This window comes from Coffea eugenioides, chromosome 5 (genome assembly GCF_003713205.1).
Source record: "Coffea eugenioides isolate CCC68of chromosome 5, Ceug_1.0, whole genome shotgun sequence".
Lineage (NCBI taxonomy): Eukaryota > Viridiplantae > Streptophyta > Magnoliopsida > Gentianales > Rubiaceae > Coffea > Coffea eugenioides.
This window is the reverse complement of record NC_040039.1, coordinates 37789949-37797083: the sequence shown is the minus strand read 5'-3', so window position 1 is coordinate 37797083 and position 7135 is coordinate 37789949.

Below are 7135 nucleotides of genomic sequence, written 5' to 3'. Positions count from 1 at the left end.
GTGGCTTCTGCTTTACAGGCAAAAAATTTGGATCAGTTGGCAATCTGTGAACCACTATGTCTGTAGAGATCCCTGGCATATCATCGTATGACCATGCGAATACATCTTGAAATAGCATTAAGAATTCAATCATTTCCTTCTTCTGTTTCTTATTCAAATGAATGCTGACTTTAACCTCTTTAACCTCTGTCTTAGTGCCAATATTGATGATTTCTGTTTCTTCTAAGTTGGATTTGGGTTTCTCTTCATACTGTTTTAAATCCCTTGAAATAGACTCAAATTTTTCCTCAGTATCGCTCTCATTTTGAATTTCAAATTGCATGATTTCAAGTTCACGAGAGATATCGATGTTGCAGCCATCGAATTCCAAAATGGTGACATCCAAAGGGTCAGAGGGTTTTATTTGTGGCTATCTGAAAATAGAATAGAACATAAGTAATAAATAAATAGCAAATACTGGAGAAGTCTTTCATTTCATTAAATTCAAAAATGCATTGAGACTTCACAAAAAGATAAATATACAAACATGATTTCTATTTAAAGACATATCCAATCCAAACCTTTATTTCCGTTTCAGCAATTTCCTTGGACGAAGCAAGCTATATTAACTGAAACGAGAATAAAGGTTTAAAAAAATGAAAGCAATTTCTTTTAACAAAAGATCCAGTCTACCGTCCTATCTGGATATGATCTAGACAAAAGACAATCCCCTTAAATTTACCAAAATTTTCTTCAAGAGGGAAGATAATCAGCAGTCCAATTCTAAAAAACTCCTTCGGTAATTGGCAAAAATTCTGCATTCTCTGATGGCTCCTCCTCACAAGTGGCCCCGACAAATAATTGAGACAGGTCCACTTCAATCTCCTCCACAGGATTCTTCGTTTCTGGCATAATCACCTCTAATGGACGAGGAAAGGTGTGATATAGCGACGGAACGTTTAAGGCAATTTGCTTACCCTTCTTTTCAGCTTGTTTTCGAGCTTGCACTTTCCTTCTATCCTTAGCAGTCAGATGAAATCCCAATCCAAATGTATCCTTCTGCGTCAGGATCTCTATTGGCTCCAAAATTCCTTGTAATTCCCGCCCAAGACCTTTTTCTATTTCATATCCACCTCGAATCATCTCCCTAACCATCATAATACTGGCCTCTGGTAAATCTGATTGAGTCAGCGACTTATCCTTGGATGTTCATCCCACAGAGACGATGTCAGCAATGTGATGAGATGAAGTTGGAGTCTTTTTTCTGTTTTCACCATTAAAATTTGCATCAACGATCATGGTACAGTCATCCTCAGAAAACACAGTAATGAGTTGATCATTCGCAATAAACCTTAACATTTGATGCAGAGAAGATGGCACTGAGTTAGAAGCATGTATCCAAGGTCTTCCAAGCAAAATATTGTAAACGCTGGAGAAGTCCATCACTTGGCAAATAACTTGGAATTGAGCGGGGCCTATCTCCAATACCAGATCTACTTCACCCATAGATTCCCTCCTTGAACCATCAAATCCTCGAACCACAGTTGCAGATGGACGAAGTTTAATGTCAAGAAATCCAAGTTTGGTGAGAGTGTTCCATGGACAGATATTCAACGCTGACCCATTATCCACTAAAACCCTCAGCAACAGCTTTCCATTGCAGCGGACTGATATATACAAGGCTCTGTTATGCCCGATCCCTTCTGCAGTCAGATCATCATCGGAGAAGTCAATATGATTAGCAGCAAGTACATTCCCCACAATATTAGAAAATTTATCCATCGGAATATCTTTAGGGACTTGAGCTTCGTTCATAATTTTGAGCAATGCTTCTCTGTGTAGCTCGGAGGTCAAAAGAAAATTCAGAAAAAAAATCTGAGTAGGCATCCTATTCAACTGCTCCACTATTTTGTATTCACTTCTCTTCAGCATCTTCAGAAAATCTACAGCTTCATTTTCCGACACACCAGACTTGGGTGTTGAAGATTTAACCTTGGCCCTGGATTGAACATCAATATCGGAGTTTTTCATAATTCTCCCAGACGTGGTAATAGTAGATACCTTTTCCTTTAAGCATTTTTTATCTCCAACCAACAGAATAGATTCCTCGTAGTTCCATGGCACCTCTTGCAGGTTATTGACAGGTATTTATTCTGGAAATTCAAGAATGACAGGCTCTGATATATCCCATTTAAAAGATGGTAGATCCAGAATAAAAGGAGATTTGTCAACCTCAGAAACTCCCCCTTCAGCTATAAATGGCTCCTCTTTTTCAAATACAAAAGATTTCAACTTTTCCTCAACATTATCGTTGGCCATGGACTTTTCAACAGAAGACAATTTTCTCATTCTGGCGTGGTCAGCCTCCATTGCGCCAAACACCTCAGTTTCATCTACAATGTACTGAGTAGGATCGATAAAATCTCCATCAGCGATGATAACTCCCACAATACTCCCATGCTCAGGTAAATGATTCTTACTGACATTCAGTCCTTGTTCTCCCTTTCTTCTGAGAAGGATGTCTCCAGAGTCAATCATGTCCTGAATCTTATGTTTTAAAGCCCAACAATTGCCAGTGGTATGACCTGAACTTTCAGAATGATAAGCACAAACTGCTTGCGTATCATAACCTGGAGGAGTGCCTTTGGGATAAAGTTTGGGAGGAACGGTGCCAATTTTTCCAACTGCTTTTAACTGCTCATATAATTGATCAATTGGTCGGCCCAAGTTGGTGAAATTTTGAAATTGCTTCTGAGTTTGAATTCCACTGGTTTGAAAAGAATTTTGAGAAGGGTTATTGTTTTGCAGGGTTGGTCTGGGACGGTAAATGGGACGAGTGTGATTTTGAAAGATAGGTTGTGGGATTGGAGGTAATGGTGAGGTATTCAGGTGATTTGATCGGGAATGATGGAGTTGGGTAGTAGTGTGGTAGACTGGTTGAGGATTGGTGCAATATGGGTAAGGAAAAGGATATGTGGGATTGTTTCTGGGTCTGAAAGACGGGCCTTGATCCCATACAAAAGCAGTTTCTCCTTCTTTCTTTTTAAATGGGGGCTTTCTCCCATTGTTGCTTTTTTTGATTTTGTAGAGCATCCAATTGCAACTTTAATGCAGACACATTAACAATCTTCCCTGCTTTGACAAATTCATCATACTCCTCCAACTTGTTAATGATAGCAGCAAATGAACTTCCAGTCATGCGAAAGATCTCTTCAAAATAGGGTGGATCATGAGTCTTGATAAAAGTACGAACAATCTCCTCCTCAGTCATAGGTGGCTCCACTTTGGCAACTAACTTTCTCCACCGCTTTGCGTAGGTTTCGTGATCTTCCGACGGCTTTCTTTTCGTACCCTCCAGTGTGGTTCGTGTTGGTGCCAAGTCGCAGTGAAATTCATATTGTTTCACAAAAACTGTTGATAGATCCAACCAGGTTTTGACTTCTCCAGACTTCAAATTTGAATACCAATCTAGAGCATCTACCTCCAAACTTTCCAGAAATAGACGCATAGGCAAATTCTCATCATCCACGGGTTTGCCTAACTTGTTGGCAAACATTTTGAGATGCGTCTTAGGATTTTCAGTTCCATCATACTTGCTGAATTTGGGAGTTTTGAATCCCAACGGTAGCTGAATATTTGGGAAAAGACACAATTCATCGTAGTCCAAACCACCATGCCTGCTCAACCCTTGATTCTTTTTCATAAAATCATCGAACCGATCCAACCTTCTTAAGAGATCTTTATCAATGGGTATAGATTGTTCTTCTATCGCCGCCTTCCCTTGAGATGCAGTATCCAATTCAAAAGGCTCTGTAACGTGGTGGTGGGGCCCCTGAGGGTTGGGGGGGACATTCGGATTGGTTTGTAAATGGGTTTGAGGGATTTGACTACTGGTTGGGTTCATCAATATATAATTTGGATGCATATAGGAAAAGTCTGAATTTAGTCGGGTAAAAGTGTTTTTAAGAGGGTTAGCGAAAGGAGGGAGGAAAGTTGTTTGGGTATTAGATGTGTGGGGTAGTTGATAGTCTTGTGCAGGTGGGTGATTATCGACAGGTTCTTGGTCGTTTGGGACACCACCACCACTGTTGCTTGCGACCAACTGATCAATTACACGCCTTTGTGCAGCCATTTCAGCACTTAACTCATTGAACTTGCCAAGTACCTTACTTAACTGAGCTCCCAACGCTGTGAAGTCTGGTGACGTAACCATAGCAGATCTTTCTGAAGTTTCTAGTACTGAACTCATGTTACAGGCTGTCTCAAGACTCTACTTCGAGATCTGGTGATGATGGGGCTTTTTCGGGTAGCTATTGTGAAAAATACCTGATAGTGGAGAAAAGAAACTGATTTAGGAGTGAATTTTTTGTCAAATTGCTGTAATTTATTCAAGAAAAAGAAAGAAAAGAAAGAAAAAAATATGAGTTAGTAGATATTTAAATAATTCAGATGCATGTCATATGGAGGAGCCCTTTCTGCCAAGGGTAGGCCTAATATGATGCAACACCTTCGGGGTAAAATCCCAATTCCAAACCTGTAAGTGAATGTAGAAATCAAAGTAGAAATTCTCATTAAACACTGACAAATTTAATCATTTTTTACAGCTTAATTGATGGTTCGGTTGACCATTTTTACAAAATCCTCATGCCTTGCCAAACTAGTACGTTGAGACTCCCTAGATCTTCCTATACTAAGCTTCCGAATTCCTTCTTGAATTTTGTCCAATGCATCCAGCGCTCTTTCCAACTTTTCAGTTTTTCTTGTCTCCCACTTTAATTGTGCTCGGGCGTCTTCCAGGGTATGGTCGGCCACTATGAGTTGCAATTGATGATCCTCGAGCTCTTTCTTCAGCTTGTCCATCTGCTCTTCAGGGCTGGCGAGAGCGGACTGTGACTTCTCTCGTGCTTGTTCGACTGTCAGTTTGATCCACTCATTATATTCTGAAATGACCTTAGGTTCCAATTTGTTGACTTGATCCAAGTGCAAGTTCTCTAAACTAAGAAGATTTCCCCAAGCATCCAATACCATGCTCCGACTTTCAGCAACTGTGTTGAGTCTGATATTTTCAATCCCTTGTATCACCGGAATTCTTTGCGGATACCCAAATTACCTCATGACTCATTGCGGAACATATGCGACCAATCCATTGGTGCCTGCTAGGAGGATAAAACTGTGTTGGGTAGTCGTGAAAATCGAATCCCTAACTTTTGTCCAATCCAAAACCCATTGTATTTTTTCAGGTGTCAAGTTATCGAACTCTTGAATAAACTGACTCGGAGATGCAATCCGATAATACTTTTTGACCCTTTCTCGGTGTGATTCGATCCAATTCTCTGCGGGGAGACAAGATCCCAAAGGATTGAGCGTTCTCTTCGCTAGATGCTCCATTGCCCACATTTGGAGTATCAAATTTGACCCATAAAAGAAACCTCTCTTCTTTTGACATTCAGTAGCGGCCGTGAAGATGTCGGCAATGATTACAGGTACCAAGGTAGGGGTCATTCCATTAATTCCTGAAAATAGGCTCTGAACCATGTTGATAGTGAAAAATGTGATCTTTCCATGCTTTTGCGGGAACAACAACAGATTGATCAAAGCTAATCCAAACGCTTGCACTCGCTTCTCTACCCATTGCTCTTTACTTATAAAAAAATCGATTCGGTACTGTTCATAGGACCCTATTTCTCCAAATCGTTCATACAGAAACTCTAACGGACACGATCTCGCATTCGGATGTTGGTTCATTCTAGCTTGCCTTAATCCCAAAAACCTATAAAATTGTTCCCTTGTTCCACTAGTTGGATATATCATAGGATAACCTTTCCCAGGTATCTGCAATAATCCTTCTATTTCTTCTAAAGTTGGTGTTAGTTTGCATTCACCGAATCGAAAAATAGAACCTTTTGAATCCCAGTACCCAAGTAGAGCTTGAATGATTGCAACTTTTGGGGTTATGCTTAGAAGACTCGGTAAATGTCCCACATACTTGAACAGTCTTTTCACCTCATGTGTTATATTATTTTTTCAGTCTGTTAGTTCCCGAGGTATCTGGTTCAGCATTCTGCACGGAGCCATCTGAGGAGGAATTTCACTTTTAGTACCTTACCTCGGGATTTCACTTTTAGTACCTTACCTCGTAAACATGCAAGTCTCATTGGATTACATATCCGAGACAAAAGGTGACTTATTCCTACCGTGGAATTCCCTATGCGGCATTCCCTCTATGGTTAATGCATGATGACAATTTATTAAAGCATATTAAATATACAATGAAATAATTAAAATGTGACCTAAAAGTGCCCCATTTAAATGCCGGGATAAGCCTAAAATGATGTGCAGTACATATGCATATGCAATTAACTAAAATTTAAACATGCTTGATATAAGATGCAGTCTTATCCTAAACGAGTACCATGTCAGGACTCTTATTTCTAAAGTTTGTGTATGCAGAAAAAGGAAAAACAAGGAGAGATTAGTTCAACAAGTAACATATAGCACGTTGGGATAATAAATGATACAAGAATGAAAAGTAAATAAAGCAAAGAAAGAGGGGTGAAATCCCTCCCCTCGTGTCTAGTGTTACTAATCGGGTAAAGTTGACTCTATCCTAGGTAATTTCTAATATGGATGTATGAGGTTTGACTTACTAATGCATCTAGACTCAATAAACTTTTAGGCTCCCAAGCCTTCAGACCAAAAGGTTAAGGGTCATCAATCCCAAAGCCTTTGATCGGTGGCTTGAGTGATCCCTTAGACATCGCTATGGGCGCAGAGCACACCATCCGCCTACTTAAGGAAATCGATCATAATCCTACAAGGAGATGTGGGATGGCGCCCACGAGAAAGAATAAAAAAATAGTATAAAAAAAAAAATGCATGCACGTATGATGTGCTTCCTTTTGAGAGGAGAGATTATAATTAAAATACGTGTGGAGGCTCTACGGTTATATTCCCTCCACCCAAGATGCAAGCGCAATACAAGTATATAAACATAAATAAATAAAAGTAAATAACAAATCATCGCATACGCAAATATCGAGAGACGGTCGCATGTGTGAAATGCAAAAATCCTAAAAATGAGGAAAAAGAAAAAGTAAAAGGAATATGCAACCTAAACATCCAAATATGATAAGCTGAAAGGTTTAGAAAAAAAAAA